This window comes from Colletes latitarsis, chromosome 3, assembly GCF_051014445.1.
Source record: "Colletes latitarsis isolate SP2378_abdomen chromosome 3, iyColLati1, whole genome shotgun sequence".
NCBI classification, from domain to species: domain Eukaryota; kingdom Metazoa; phylum Arthropoda; class Insecta; order Hymenoptera; family Colletidae; genus Colletes; species Colletes latitarsis.
In genome coordinates, this window is record NC_135136.1 from 10,623,298 (window position 1) to 10,640,804 (window position 17,507).

Consider the following 17,507-nt stretch of genomic DNA (forward strand, 5'->3'; position numbering starts at 1 on the left):
AATATTTTAGAGGATAACGCAAGTTAGGTCTGGGATAGGTCTAGGATTTGCCCTCATCAGGCTCATACTTTCGCGTTTTTCACATACTTGTTGAACTGATCCTGGGTTTTTTCTGGTTTGGAACACGTAGTAATGTGGTACCACACTGGAACAGCCCACTAAACCTGGTTTCGATCAATATTTTAGAGGATAACGCAAGTTAGGTCTGGGATTGGTCTAGGATTTGCCCTCATCAGGCTCATTCATTCGCATATTTCTCATACTTGATGGCTAGATCCTGGGCTTTTTCTGGACTGCATCACGTAGTAATGTGGTGCCACACTGAAACATTCAATTAAACCTGGTTTCGATCAATATTATAGAGCATAACGCAAGTTAGGTCTAGGATAGGTCTGGGATTCGCCCTCATCAGGCTCATTCATTCGCATATTTCTCATACTTGATGGCTAGATCCTGGGCTTTTTCTGGATTGCATCACGTAGTAGTGTGGCACCACACTGAAACAGTCGATTAAACCAGGTTTCGATCAATATTTTTGAGGATAACGCATGTTAGGTCTAGGTTAGGCCTGGGATTTTCTCTCATCAGACTCATACTTTTTTTTTTTTTTTTTTTTTTTTTTTTTGTCGTGGGGAAAATCTTCGAAAGACTCCCTCCCACCTCCTTGGGGAGAGGTGGGAGGGGTGTGTGGGATTCCCCGCGCCCGTACAACGACAGGCGCGGGACCTACCCACTAAAAACCCCACGGTGACCCTTCGGCACGCTTTGGGAGGATACCGGGAATCGCTCGAAGCATTCTTCCGGTATCCTCCCCGTGCCCGCGCTTTCGCGCCCATCCCCCGGGGGGACAATCGGTCCCCCCAGTAGACACACTGCCTCATAGCGGCGGGACGGGGCCACTCCAACCCGCCGCTATCCGTCCCGGGGCCGCGTTTAGTGGCGGCTGCGAGCCCCAACTCGCAACCGCCCGCGACCCCGTTTCCACCCCTCGGCGGCCGGGCGTTCATGACCGCACCAGACCGCCGAGGGTGCCTCCCCTTGCGTCGCACCGGTAGGGGGTGGCACTCCTACCCCCAACCGGTCCGACCCGGCGCCGCCTGGCGGGAGGAGGGTCTCCTCAGGACCCCCCTCCCAGCCTAGGTCATCCGCCACGCCGAGGCGGCCGCCCGCGACGCCTCGCGACCGGGCGACGACCTCGGGCCACCGCACGAGCGCGAGCTTCAGCGCGCCGCTGAAGCTCGCGCTCCCTCCCCGCGGCCTCCTTCTGCAACATTACGTTCTCGCAGAAGGAGGCCACGGCCCTCCACTTCTCCTCGCTGCCGAGCATGGCGCGCACCACGCCCGGCAGCGAGACATCCCGCCCGACGACGCCGACCAGAACACGGCGCTCCCCATCCCACGCGGGGCATACCTCCAGGGTATGATCCGCCGTGTCCTGCTCAGCGTCGCAGTGGCAGCAACGCGCCGTCGGCTCCTTCCCTATCCGGCACAGGTATCTTCCGAAGCTGCCATGCCCGGAAAATACCTGTGCCAGCCGGTAGGTGAGGCTGCCATGGCCTCTGTCCTGCCACTCCTTCAGGAGTGGCCGAACAGCCCCGACAGTCCGGTGCCCCGCGGTTGGCAGAGCCAGCCGCTCCTGCCACGCGAGCAACACGGACTGCCGGGCCTGGCGCTTCAAATCGCCCCAAGCAGGTTCCTGCCCGCCCGGGACCGCCCCCACCCCCGCGCGACGGTCGACGCGGTGCCGGTACATCACCGCGTGCGACCGCGCGAGCAGGTCCATGGGCGGCATCCCCGCTAGAACCGTCGCCGCCTCATGTGACATGGTCCGATACCCGCGGACGACCCTGAGCGCCATGCGCCTTTGCACCCGACGCAGCATAGTCATGCTGCGCCGGGAGGCAGCCAGGTCGTCCGCCCAGACGGGGGCCCCGTATAGGGCCACCGACTGGACCATTGCCACATAGAGGCGACGAACTCGGCCCGCCGGGCCCCCCAGGTTGGGCAGGATCCGGCCCAGAGCCGCAACCATCCTTTCCAACCGGGGGACCAGGCAGCGGAAATGCTTCTCGAAACGCCAGTGGCTATCGAGGATCAGCCCCAGATACCTGATCTGGGGCTTCACCTCGATGTCAGCCCCACCCACCCGAATCAGAGGGGGTGGCGGATCCTGCCGAGGTGAATGAAACGCAATCACCTCGGTCTTATGGACCGCCACCGTCATCCCCATCCCCCTGATCCGGTCGACGACGCGTTGTGACCCCTCCTCCGCGCGACGCATGGCCCTCCCCCAGTGCGCCCCGACGGCCAGCACCAGTGTGTCATCCGCATAACACACCGTGCTGACGCCGTCGGGGAGGCCGGCCCGCATCACCGAGTCGTACGCGATGTTCCACAGGAGTGGCCCGAGGACCGACCCCTGCGGAACACCGCAGTACACCTCCCTCCGCATATCACCATCCCGGCCCGGATACTCGATCCACCTGCCGCGGAGATAATCCCCGACGACCGCCCTGAGACAAGGGGGGACTCGATGATATTCGAGCCCCCTCCTTATCCCTTCCCAGGGGAGGGTGTTAAAGGCATTGGCAATATCCAAGGATATTGCCAATGCCACCCCTCCCCGGGAGACGGCCGCCTCCGAGAGGGCCCTCACACGACCTATCGCGTCGATAGTCGATCGGCCCCCCCGGAAACCGAACTGGCAGTAGGCCAGACCGGGATCACCCCGCGACAGGTGCTCGACGAGGCGGGCAGCAATCACACGCTCGAAGAGCTTGCCCACCTCGTCGAGGAGACAAATGGGCCGGTATGCGGAGGGAGACTCCGCGGGCCGACCCTCCTTCCGGAGGAGGACCATCCTCGCCACCTTCCAACTGGGGGGGAATCGCCCGTCCCTCAGGCAGCGGTCGAACAACCGCCTGAGGTCGGCCCCAAGGACGCCCTGGGTCAAGACCCAAACCCGGCCGGGCACACCATCCGGACCCGGGGCCGTGTTACGAACCCCGAGCCGTCTGATGGCCGCTGCCAGCTCCTCCTGCGTGACCCCCAGCTCGGCCGTCCACTCCACTGGGACAGCCGCCGCCGCCGGAGGACGCGGTCCCCTCTCCCCAATTGGGAAGAGTGTATTGACCACGTCCTCCAGCAGCCGGGGGTCAAGACCCTCGGTGACGGGGGGCGCCCACGGGCGGAGCTTATTCAGCACCACCTTATATGGGCGCCCCCATGGATCGTCATCAAGGGTCTGGAGGAGCTCCTTCCATGCCTGAGTCTTGGCCCGTTTGATGGCGACCTGCAGAGCAACCCGCGCCACGCGGTATGCTCCATACAGGTCATCAGCTGCCCTCGCTCGCGCCACGCCGTCGCCTGTACGTTGACGACGGCGCGCGCGGGTGTACTGGCGTCGGGCGCGGACAGTCGCGACTCGCAACTCCGCGATCGCGTCCGACCACCAGTACACCGCCCGGCGAGGAGAAGCCCGCCCGACCCGAGGCATCGCCGCGTCGCAAATACCCGCGACCAATGCTCCGAGCCGGGCGACCTCCTCCTCTATGCTCGGCAACTCGGCCGCTCCCTGCGGCCAAGTTGCAGCGAGGGCAGCTGCCATCAGGGCGTCCTTGTCCAGGCGCCGAAGCGCCCAGCGGCGTGGTGGGGTGCCACGCAGGCGGCCGTGTCGGGATGCACTCGCGGCGGCAGAGACCTCCATCCGGATGTACCGGTGATCGGAGAGTGTCTCTGCCCCCGCGACCACGTGCCAACCCGACACCATGCGCACGGCGTTGGGGGTCGCGAATCCAACATCCACGATGGACCCCCCATATCGCCGCACGCATGTGTGCTCCGACCCCCGGTTCAATACCCGGAGGTCGAGCCCCGCCGCCCAATCGCCCAGGATCCCGCCGCGAACGGAGGTCCTGGGGGATCCCCAAGCCACCGACTTGGCATTAAAATCCCCCAGGACCAGCACCGGCCGGGCCGCGTAGCGCTGCACGCATGCCGCGACCTCGGCCAAGTACAGCTCGAACGCAGCGTGACCGCTACGGGGCGAAATGTAGCACCCCACCACAGCGACTCCCCCCCAGTCCACGGCGACGAATCCCCGACCGCGCTCCAACAAGGAGAACGGTGGGGACCCGTCGCCCCCTCCCCATACCGTCGCCACCAAGCCGTCCGCGTCGCCCACCCAATGAGGGTGATCAGGGACGCGGTACGGCTCGGCGGCGACCGCCAGGCCAACCCCCCACTCCGCGAGGACCTGGGACATCAAGTCCTGTGCCGCGCGGCAGTGGTTGAGGTTGGCCTGGAGGAGGAGGCGGGGCGGCATTAATTAATGGCCGCGCCAGCCTCCTCGCGGCCGTCCGTCCCCGTAGCACCGTCCACCTCCATGGAGGACGATGCGACCGCCCTCGGCACCGGAGCCGGTGCAGCCCGCCTCTTCCTCTCCTTCCGGGAGGGGGGGGAGCACTTCTTGCTCCCCACCCTGTGATCGGCTGGCCTCCCCATGTCCGCACACAGCAGGCAGTGGGGGGCCGCCGAGCACTGGCTCGCACGGTGCTCTATGGCACCGCAGCGGTAACACTGACCGCTGCGGTCCACCGGCGAGGTGCACCACTGCCTCACGTGCCCCAATTCGAGGCAGCGGTGACACTGGAGCGGGCGCGGCGCGAGGATTTCCACTCGCGCCGAAACCCACCCCACCAACACCCTCCCGGATTCCGCCACCTTACGGGCGGCGGAGAGGGGGCACCGGGCCCACACCGACCCGAGGCCGGAGGGCGACCTGCGGATCTCTCCGATCCGCAGGTCCTCCACAGGACAGTCCCCCGCCCTCGCAAGGGCACGGGACACATCCTGTGCGCTGACCGAGTCGTCCAGCCCACAAACGCGCATCTCCGTGCGCTTCGTGGGCCGGGCGACCCGGACACCTCGCTCGCCCAGCTGCTCCCGGAGCCTCTGGGCGAGACGATCCGCCTTCGCGCCGCCTTCTGCACCGGGGATCTCCAGCAAGAGACCCCCGGTCACGGCCCTCTTCGCCCTCACGGAGGCGATGCCCAGCTCTTCCAGGGAGATATTCTCCCTGGCGAGTCGCATCGCCTCCGCGAGGGTCAGGTCGCCCCCCTGCGCAACGGTCAGCGTCACCGCTGCCGTTTTTGGGGGACGACCTGGTCGTGCCTTCCCGACCTTCGCGGCCTTTACCTTGGCCGCCGGCGGCGGAGGCGGAGGCTGCGGTTGCGAGGCCTTCCTCGCCGCATCAGACTCATACTTGCGCATTCTTCACATACTTGTTGAACGGATCCTGGGTTTTTTCTGGTTTGGATCACGTAGAAATGTGGGACCACACTGAAACAATCAATTAAACCTGGTCTTGATAAATATTTTAGAGGATAACGCATGTTAGGTCTGGGTTAGGTCTGGGAGTCGCCCACATCAGGCTCATACTTTCGCGTTTTTCACATACTTGAAGAACTGATCCTGGGTTTTTTCTGGTTTGGAACACGTAGTAATGTGGTACCACACTGGAACAGCCCACTAAACCTGGTTGCGATCAATATTTTAGAGGATAACGCAAGTTAGGTCTGGGATAGGTCTAGGATTTGCCCTCATCAGGCTCATTCATTCGCATATTTCTCATACTTGATGGCTAGATCCTGGGCTTTTTCTGGATTGCATCACGTAGTAGTGTGGTACCACACTGAAACAGTCAATTAAACCTGGTTTCGATCAATATTTTAGAGGATAACGCATGTTAGGTCTAGGTTAGGTCTAAGATTTGCCCTCATCAGGCTCATACTTTCGCGTTTTTCACATACTTGTTGAATTGATCCTGGGTTTTTTCTCGTTTGGATCACGTAGTAATGTGGTACCACACTGGAACAGCCCACTAAACCTGGTTTCGATCAATATCTTAGATGATATTACATGTTAGGTCTGGGATAGGTCTGGGATTCGCCCTCATCAGGCTCATACTTTCGCGTTCTTCACATACGTGTTGAACAGATCCTGGGTTTTTTCTGGATTGCATCACGCAGTAATGAAGTACAACACTGAAACAGTCGATTAAACCTGGTTTCGATCAATATTTTAGAGGATAACGCAAGTTAGGTCTGGGATAGGTCTGGGATTTGCCCTCATCAGGCTCATTCATTCGCATATTTCTCATACTTCATGGCTAGATCCTGGGCTGTTTTTGGATTGTATCACGTAGTAATGTGGTACCACGCTGAAACAGTCAATTGAACCTTGTTTCGATCAATATTTTAGAGGATAACGCAAGATAGGTCTGGGATAGGTCTAGGATTTGCCCTCATCAGGCTCATTCATTCGCATATTTCTCATACTTGATGGCTAGATGCTGGGCTTTTTCTGGATTGCATCACGTAGTAGTGTGGCACCACACTGAAACAGTCGATTAAACCAGGTTTCGATCAATATTTTTGAGGATAACGCATGTTAGGTCTAGGTTAGGCCTGGGATTTTCTCTCATCAGACTCATACTTTCGCATTCTTCACATACTTGTTGAACGGATCCTGGGTTTTTTCTGGTTTGGATCACGTAGAAATGTGGGACCACACTGAAACAATCAATTAAACCTGGTCTTGATAAATATTTTAGAGGATAACGCATGTTAGGTCTGGGTTAGGTCTAGGATTTGCCCTCGTCAGGCTCATACTTTCGCATATTTCTCATACTTCATGGCAAGATCCCGGGCTATTTCTGGATTGTATCACGTAGTAATGTGGTACCACGCTGAAACAGTCAATTAAACCTTGTTTCGATCAATATTTTCGAGGATAACGCAAGTTAGGTCTGGGATAGGTCTGGGATTTGCCCTCATCAGACTCATACTTTCGCACACTTCACATACTCGTTGAACAGATCCTGAGTTATTTTCTGTTTTGGATCACATAGTAATGTGGTACCACACTGAAACAGTCGATTAAACCTGGTTTCGATCAATATTTTAGAGGATAACGCAAGTTAGGTCTGGGATAGCTCTGGGATTTGCCCTCATCAGGCTCATTCTTTCGCATATTTCTCATACTTCATGGCTAGATCCTGGGCTATTTCTGGATTGGATCACGTAGTAATGTGGTACCACACTGAAACATTCAATGAAACCTGGGCTGGATAAATATTTTAGAGAATAACGCATCTTAGGTCTGGGTTAGGTCTAAGATTTGCCCTCATCAGGCTCATACTTTCGCGTTTTTCACATACTTGTTGAATTGATCCTGGGTTTTTTCTCGTTTGGATCACGTAGTAATGTGGTACCACACTCGAACAGCCCACTAAACCTGGTTTCGATCAATATTTTAGAGGATATTACAAGTTAGGTCTGGGATAGGTCTGGGATTCGCCCTCATCAGGCTCATACTTTCGCGTTCTTCACATACGTGTTGAACAGATCCTGGGTTTCTTCTGGATTGCATCACGCAGTAATGAAGTACAACACTGAAACAGTCGATTAAACCTGGTTTCGATCAATATTTTAGAGGATAACGCAAGTTAGGTCTGGGATAGGTCTGGGATTTGCCCTCATCAGGCTCATTCTTTCGCATATTTCTCATACTTCATGGCTAGATCCTGGGCTGTTTTTGGATTGTATCACGTAGTAATGTGGTACCACGCTGAAACAGTCAATTGAACCTTGTTTCGATCAATATTTTAGAGGATAACGCAAGTTAGGTCTGGGATAGGTCTGGGATTTACCCTCATCAGGCTCATTCTTTCGCATATTTCTCATACTTCATGGCTAGATCCTGGGCTATTTCTGGATTGGGTCACGTAGTAATGTGGTACCACACTGAAACAGTCAATTAAACCTGGTTTCGATCAATATTTTAGAGGATAACGCATGTTAGGTCTAGGTTAGGTCTAGGATTTGCCCTCATCAGGCTCATACTTTCGCGTTTTTCACATACTTGTTGAACAGATCCTGGGTTTTTTCTGGTTTGGGTCACGTAGTAATGTGGTACCACACTGAAACAATCCATTAAACCTGGTTTCGATCAATATTTTAGAGGATAACGCATGTTAGGTCTAGGTTAGGTCTGGGATTTGCTCTCATCAGGCTCATTCTTTCGCATATTTCTCATACTTGATGGCTAGATCCTGGGCTTTTTCTGGATTGCATCACGTAGTAATGTGGTGCCACACTGAAACATTCAATTAAACCTGGTTTCGATCAATATTATAGAGCATAACGCAAGTTAGGTCTAGGATAGGTCTGGGATTCGCCATCATCAAGCTCATACTTTCGCATATTTCTCATACTTCATGGCTAGATCGTGGGCTATTTCTGGATTGGATCACGTAGTAATGTGGTACCACAATGAAACATTCAATTAAACCTGATCTTGATAAATATTTTAAAGGATAACGCATGTTAGGTCTAGGTTAGGTCTGGGATTTGCTGTCATCAGGCTCATTCTTTCGCATATTTCTCATACTTGATGGCTAGATCCTGGGCTTTTTCTGGACTGCATCACGTAGTAATGTGGTGCCACACTGAAACATTCAATTAAACCTGGTTTCGATCAATATTTTAGAGGATAACGCATGTTAGGTCTGGGTTAGGTCTAGGTTTTGCCCTCATCAGACTCATGCTTTCGTATTTTTCACATACTTGTTGAACAAATCCTGAGTTTTTTCTGGTATGGATCACGTAGTAATGTGGTACCACACTGAAACATTCAATTAAACCTGGTCTTGATAAATATTTTTGAGGATAACGCATGTTAGGTCTGGGGTAGGTCTAGGATTTGCCCTCATCAGGCTCATACTTTCGCATATTTCTCATACTTCATGGCTAGATCCTGGGCTATTTCTGGATTGTATCACGTAGTAATGTGGTACCACGCTGAAACAGTCAATTAAACCTGGTTTCGATCAATATTTTAGAGGATAACGCAAGTAAGGTCTGAGATAGGTCTAGGATTCGCCCTCATCAGGCTCATACTATCGCGTTTTCCACATACTTGTTGAACTGATCCTGGGTTTTTACTGGTTTCGATCGCGTAGTAATGCGGTTCCACACTGAGAAAGGCGATTAAACCTGGTTTCGATCAGTATTTTAGAGGATAACGCAAGTTAGGTCTGGGATAGGTCTGGGATTCGCCCTCATCAGGCTCATACTTTCGCATATTTCTCATACTTCATGGTTGGATCCTGGGCTATTTCTGGATTGGATCGCGTAGTAATGTGGTGCCACACCGAAACAGTCAATTAAACCTGGTTTCGATCATTATTTTAGAGACTAATTCATGTTAGGTCTGGGTTACGTCTGGGATTTGCTCTCAACAGGCTCATTCTTTCGCATACTTCTCACACTTGATGGCTAGATCCTGGGCTATTTCTGGATTGGATCACGTAGTAATGTGGCACCACACTAAAACAGTCAATTAAACCTGGTTTCGATGAATATTTTTGAGGATAACGCATGTTAGGTCTAGGTTAGGCCTGGGATTTTCACTCATCAGACTCATACTTTCGCATTCTTCACATACTTGTTGAACGGAACCTGGGTTTTTTCTGGTTTGGATCACGTAGTAATGTGGGACCACACTCAAACAATCAATTAAACCTGGTCTTGATAAATATTTTAGAGGATAACGCATGTTAGGTCTGGGTTAGGTCTAGGATTTGCCCTCATCAGGCTCATACTTTCGCATATTTCTCATACTTCATGACTGGATCCTGGGCTATTTCTGGATTGGATTGCGTAGTAATGTGGTGCCACACCGAAACAGTCAATTAAACCTAGTTTCGATCAATATTTTAGGGAATAATTCATGTTAGGTCTGGGTTAGGTCTGGGATTTGCTCTCAACAGGCTGATTCTTTCGCATATTTCTCATACTTGATGGCTAGATCCTGGGCTTTTTCTGGATTGCATCACGTAGTAATGAAGTACAACACTGAAACAGTCAATTAAACCTGGTTTCCATCAATATTTTAGAGGGCAACGCATGTTAGGTCTAGGTTAGGCCTGGGATTTGCCCTCAGCAGGGTCATACTTTCGCAGTTCTAACATACATGTTGACCTGATCGAGGGTTTTTTCTGCTTTCGATCACGTAGTAAAGTGGTACCACACTGAAACAGTCCATTAAACCTAGTTTCCATCAATATCTTAGAGGACAACGCACGTTAGGTATAGGTTAGGCCTGGGATTTGCCCTCATCAGACTCATGCTTTCGCATTTTTCGCATACTTGTTGAACAAATCCTGAGTTTTTTCTGGTATCGATCACGTAGTAATGTGGTACCACACTGAAACATTCAATTGAACCTGGTCTTGATAAATATTTTTGAGGATAACGCATGTTAGGTCTGGCTTAGGTCTAGGATTTGCCCTCATCAGGCTCATACTTTCGCATATTTCTCATACTTCATGGCTAGATCCTGGGCTATTTCTGGATTGTATCACGTAGTAATGTGGTATCACGCTGAAACAGTCAATTAAACCTGGTTTCGATCAATATTTTAGAGGATAACGCAAGTTAAGTCTGGGATAGGTTTAGGATTTGCCCTCATCAGGCTCATTCTTTCGCATATTTCTCATACTTGATGGCTAGATCCTGGGCTTTTTCTGGATTGCATCACGTAGTAGTGTGGTACCACACTGAATCAGTCGATTAAACCAGGTTTCGATCAATATTTTTGAGGATAACGCATGTTAGGTCTAGGTTAGGCCTGGGATTTTCACTCATCAGACTCATACTTTCGCATTCTTCACATACTTGTTGAACGGAACCTGTGTTTTTTCTGGATTGGATCACGTAGTAATGTGGTACCACACTGAAACAGTCAATTAAACCTGGTTTCGATCATTATTTTAGAGGATAACGCAAGTTAGGTCTGGGATAGGTCTGGGATTTGCCCTCATCAGGCTCATACTTTCGCGCATTTCACATACTTGTTGAACAGATCCTGGGTTTTTTCCTGGTTTGGATCACGTAGTAGTGTGGTACCACACTGAAACAGTCCACTACTCTGGTTTCGATCAATATTTTAGAGGATAACGCGTGTTAGGACTGGGTTAGGTCTAGGATTTGCCCTCATCAGGCTCATACTTTCGCGTTTTTCACATACTTGTTGAACAGATCCTGGGTTTTTTCTGTATTGCATCACGTAGTAATGTAGTACCACACTGAAACAGTCAATGAAACCTGGTTTCCATCAATATTTTAGAGGACAACGCTAGTTAGGTCTGGGATAGGTCTGGGATTTGCCCTCATCAGTGTCATACTTTCGCATTTTTCACATACTTGTTGAACGGATCCTGGGTTTTTTCTGGTTTGGTTCACGTAGTAATGTGGTACCACACTGATACATTCAATTAAACCTGGTCTTGATAAATATTTTAGAGGATAACGCATGATAGGTTTGGGTTAGGTCTAGGATTTGCCCTCATCAGGCTCATACTTTCGCATATTTCTCATACTTCATGGCTAGATCCTGGGCTGCTTCTGGATTGTATCACGTAGTAATGTGGTACCACGCTGAAACAGTCAATTAAACCTGGTTTCGATCGATATTTTAGAGGATAACGCAAGTTAGGTCTGGGATAGGTCTGGGATTCGCACTCATCAGGCTCATACTTTCGCGTTTTTCACATACTTGTTGAAATGATCCTGGGTTTTTACTGGTTTGGATCACGTAGTAATGTGGTACCACACTGAAACATTCAATTAAACCTGGTCTTGATAAATATTTTAGAGGATAACGCATGTTAGGTCTGGGTTAGGTCTAGGATTTGCCCTCATCAGGCTCATACTTTCGCATAACTCTCATACTTTATGGCTAGATCCAGGGCTGTTTCAGGATTGTATCACGTAGTAATGTGGTACCACGCTGATACAGTCGATTGAACCTGGTTTCGAACAATATTTTAGAGGATAACGCATGTTAGGTCCGGGTTAGGTCTAGGATTTGCCCCCATCAGGCTCATACTTTCGCATATTTCTTATACTTCATGGATAGATCCTGGGCTATTTCTGGATTGGATCACGTAGTAATGTGGTACCACACCGAAACAGTCAATTAAACCTGGTTTCGGTCAATATTTTAGAGGATAACGCTAGTTATGTCTGGTATAGGTCTGGGATTTGCTCTCATCAGGCTCATTCTTTCGCATATTTCTCATACTTGATGGCTAGATCCGGGGCTTTTTCTGGATTGCATCACGTAGTAATGAAGTACGACACTGAAACAGTCAATTAAACCTGGTTTCCATAAATATTTTAGAGGACAACGCATGTTAGGTCTTGGATAGGCCTGGGATTTTCACTCATCAGACTAATACTTTCGCATTCTTCACATACTTGTTGAACGGATCTTGGGTTTTTTCTGGTGTGGATCACGTAGTAATGTGGGCCCACGCTGAAACAATCAATTAAACCTGGTCTTGATAAATATTTTAGAGGATAACGCATGTTAGGTCTGGGTTAGGTCTAGGATTTGCCCTCATCAGGCTCATACTTTCGCATATGTCTTATACTTCATGGATAGATCCTGGGCTATTACTGGATTGGATCACGTAGTAATGAAGTACGACACTGAAACAATCAACTAAACCTGGTTTCCATCAATATTTGAGAGGACAACGCATGCTAGGTATAGGTTAGGCCTGGGATTTGCCCTCATCAGGGTCATACTTTCGCAGTTTTAACATACATGTTGACCTGATCGAGGGTTTTTTCTGCTTTGGATCACGTAGTAAAGTGGTACCACACTGAAGCAGTCCATTAAACCTGGTATCGATCATTATTTTAGAGGATAACGCATGTTAGGTCTAGGTTAGGCCTGGGATTTTCACTCATCAGACTCATACTTTCGCATTCTTCACATACTTGTTGAACGGATCCTGGGTTTTTTCCGGTTTGGTTCACGTAGCAATGAGGTACCACACTGAAACATTCAATTAAACCTGGTCTTGATAAATATTTTAGAGGATAACGTATGTTAGGTCTGGGTTACGTCTAGGATTTGCCCTCATCAGGCTCATACTTTCGCATTATTCTAATACTTCATGGCTAGATCCTGGGCTATTTCTGGATTGTATCACGTAGTAATGTGGTACCACGCTGAAACAGTCAATTAAACCTGGTTTCGATCAATATTTTAGAGGATAACGCAAGTTAGGTCTGAGATAGGTCTGGGATTCGCCCTCATCAGGCTCATACTATCGCGTTTTCCACATACTTGTTGAACTGATCCTGGGTTTTTTTCATTTTTGGATCACGTAGTAATGTGGTACCACACTGAAACAGTCGATTAAACCTGGTATCGATCAATATTTTAGAGGATAACGCAAGTTAGGTCTGGGATAGGTCTGGGATTCGCCCTCACCAGGCTCATACTTTCGCGTTTTTCACATACTTGTTGAACGGATCCTGCGTTTTTTCTGGATAGCATCACGTAGTAATGTGGGACCACACTGAAACAATCAATTAAACCTGGTCTTGATAAATATTTTAGAGGATAACGCATGTTAGGTCTGGGTTAGGTCTAGGATTTGCCCTCATCAGGCTCATACTTTCGCATATTTCTCATACTTCATGGCTAGATCCTGGGCTATTTCTGGATCGGATCACGTAGTAATGTGGTGCCACACTGAAACAGTCAATTAAACCTGGTTTCGATCATTATTTTGGAGGATAACGCAAGTTAGGTCTGGGATAGGTCTGGGATTTGCCCTCATCAGGCTCATACTTTCGCGTTTTTCACATACTTGTTGAACAGATCCTGGATTTTTTCTGTATTGCATCACGTAGTAATGTAGTACCACACTGAAACAGTCAATGAAACCTGGTTTCCATGAATATTTTAGAGGACAACGCTAGTTAGGTCTGGGATAGGTCTGGGATTTGCCCTCATCAGTGTCATACTTTCGCATTTTTCACATACTTGTTGAACGGATCCTGGGTTTTTTCTGGTTTGGTTCACGTAGTAATGTGGTTCCACACTGATACATTCAATTAAACCTGGTCTTGATAAATATTTTAGAGGATAACGCATGATAGGTTTGGGTTAGGTCTAGGATTTGCCCTCATCAGGCTCATACTTTCGCATAATTCTCATACTTCATGGCTAGATCCTGGGCTGTTTCAGGATTGTATCACGTAGTAATGCGGTACCACGCTGAAACAGTCGATTGAACCTGGTTTCGAACAATATTTTAGAGGATAACGCATGTTAGGTATAGGTTAGGCCTGGGATTTGCCCTCATCAGGGTCATACTTTCGCAGTTTTAACATACATGTTGACCTGATCGAGGGTTTTTTCTGCTTTGGATCACGTAGTAAAGTGGTACCACACTGAAGCAGTCCATTAAACCTGGTATCGATCAATATTTTAGAGGATAACGCATGTTAGGTCTAGGTTAGGCCTGGGATTTTCACTCATCAGACTCATACTTTCGCATTCTTCACATACTTGTTGAACGGATCCTGGGTTTTTTCCGGTTTGGTTCACGTAGCAATGAGGTACCACACTGAAACATTCAATTAAACCTGGTCTTGATAAATATTTTAGAGGATAACGTATGTTAGGTCTGGGTTACGTCTAGGATTTGCCCTCATCAGGCTCATACTTTCGCATATTTCTCATACTTCATGGCTAGATCCTGGGCTGCTTCTGGATTGTATCACGTAGTAAAGTGGTACCACGCTGAAACAGTCAATTAAACCTGGTTTCGATCAATATTTTAGAGGATAACGCAAGTTAGGTCTGGGATAGGTCTGGGATTCGCCCTCACCAGGCTCATACTTTCGCGTTTTTCACATACTTGTTGAACGGATCCTGCGTTTTTTCTGGATAGCATCACGTAGTAATGTGGGACCACACTGAAACAATCAATTAAACCTGGTCTTGATAAATATTTTAGAGGATAACGCATGTTAGGTCTGGGTTAGGTCTAGGATTTGCCCTCATCAGGCTCATACTTTCGCATATTTCTCATACTTCATGGCTAGATCCTGGGCTATTTCTAGATCGGATCACGTAGTAATGTGGTGCCACACTGAAACAGTCAATTAAACCTGGTTTCGATCAATATTTTAGAGGATAACGCAAGTTAGGTCTGAGATAGGTCTGGGATTCGCCCTCATCAGGCTCATACTATCGCGTTTTCCACATACTTGTTGAACTGATCCTGGGTTTTTTCTGGTTTGGATCACGTAGCAATGTGGTACCACACTGAAACAGTCGATTAAACCAGGTTTCGATCAATATTTTTGAGGATAACGCATGTTAGGTCTAGGTTAGGCCTGGGATTTTCAGTCATCAGACTCACACTTTCGCATTCTTCACATACTTGTTGAACGGATCCTGGGTTTTCTCTGGATTGGATCACGTAGTAATGTGGGACCACACTGAAACAATCAATTAAACCTGGTCTGGATAAATATTTTAGAGGATAACGCATGTTAGGTCTGGGTTAGGTCTAGGATTTGCCCTCGTCAGGCTCATACTTTCGCATATTTCTCATACTTCATGGCTAGATCCTGGGCTATTTCTGGATTGGATCACGTAGTAATGTGGTACCACACTGAAACAGTCAATTAAACCTGGTTTCGATCAATATTTTAGAGGATAACGCAAGTAAGGTCCGGGATAGGTATGAGATTTGCCCTCATCAGACTCATATTTTCGCACACTTCACATACTCGTTGAACTGATCCTGGGTTTTTTTCTGGTTTGGATCACGTAGTAATGTGGTACCACACTGAAGCAGTCCATTAAACCTGGTATCGATCATTATTTTAGAGGATAACGCATGTTAGGTCTAGGTTAGGCCTGGGATTTTCACTCATCAGACTCATACTTTCGCATTCTTCACATACTTGTTGAACGGATCCTGGGTTTTTTCCGGTTTGGTTCACGTAGCAATGAGGTACCACAGTGAAACATTCAATTAAACCTGGTCTTGATAAATATTTTAGAGGATAACGTATGTTAGGTCTGGGTTACGTCTAGGATTTGCCCTCATCAGGCTCATACTTTCGCATTATTCTAATACTTCATGGCTAGATCCTGGGCTATTTCTGGATTGTATCACGTAGTAATGTGGTACCACACTGAAACAGTCCATTAAACCTGGTTTCGATCAATATTTTAGAGGATAACGCGTGTTAGGTCTGGGTTAGGTCTAGGATTTGCCCTCATCAGGCTCATACTTTCGCATATTTCTCATACTTCATGGCTAGATCCTGGGCTGCTTCTGGATTGTATCACGTAGTAAAGTGGTACCACGCTGAAACAGTCAATTAAACCTGGTTTCGATCATTATTTTAGAGGATAACGCAAATTAGGTCTGGGATAGGTCTGGGATTTGCCCTCATCAGGCTCATACTTTCGCGTTTTTCACATACTTGTTGAACAGATCCTGGATTTTTTCTGTATTGCATCACGTAGTAATGTAGTACCTCACTGAAACAGTCAATGAAACCTGGTTTCCATGAATATTTTAGAGGACAACGCTAGTTAGGTCTGGGATAGGTCTGGGATTTGCCCTCATCAGTGTCATACTTTCGCATTTTTCACATACTTGTTGAACGGATCCTGGGTTTTTTCTGGTTTGGTTCACGTAGTAATGTGGTTCCACACTGATACATTCAATTAAACCTGGTCTTGATAAATATTTTAAAGGATAACGCATGATAGGTTTGGGTTAGGTCTAGGATTTGCCCTCATCAGGCTCATACTTTCGCATAATTCTCATACTTCATGGCTAGATCCTGGGCAGTTTCAGGATTGTATCACGTAGTAATGCGGTACCACGCTGAAACAGTCGATTGAACCTGGTTTCGAACAATATTTTAGAGGATAACGCATGTTAGGTATAGGTTAGGCCTGGGATTTGCCCTCATCAGGGTCATACTTTCGCAGTTTTAACATACATGTTGACCTGATCGAGGGTTTTTTCTGCTTTGGATCACGTAGTAAAGTGGTACCACACTGAAGCAGTCCATTAAACCTGGTATCGATCAATATTTTAGAGGATAACGCATGTTAGGTCTAGGTTAGGCCTGGGATTTTCACTCATCAGGCTCATACTTTCGCATTCTTCACATACTTGTTGAACGGATCCTGGGTTTTTTCCGGTTTGGTTCACGTAGCAATGAGGTACCACACTGAAACATTCAATTAAACCTGGTCTTGATAAATATTTTAGAGGATAACGTATGTTAGGTCTGGGTTACGTCTAGGATTTGCCCTCATCAGGCTCATACTTTCGCATATTTCTCATACTTCATGGCTAGATCCTGGGCTGCTTCTGGATTGTATCACGTAGTAAAGTGGTACCACGCTGAAACAGTCAATTAAACCTGGTTTCGATCAATATTTTAGAGGATAACGCAAGTTAGGTCTGGGATAGGTCTGGGATTCGCCCTCACCAGGCTCATACTTTCGCGTTTTTCACATACTTGTTGAACGGATCCTGCGTTTTTTCTGGATAGCATCACGTAGTAATGTGGGACCACACTGAAACAATCAATTAAACC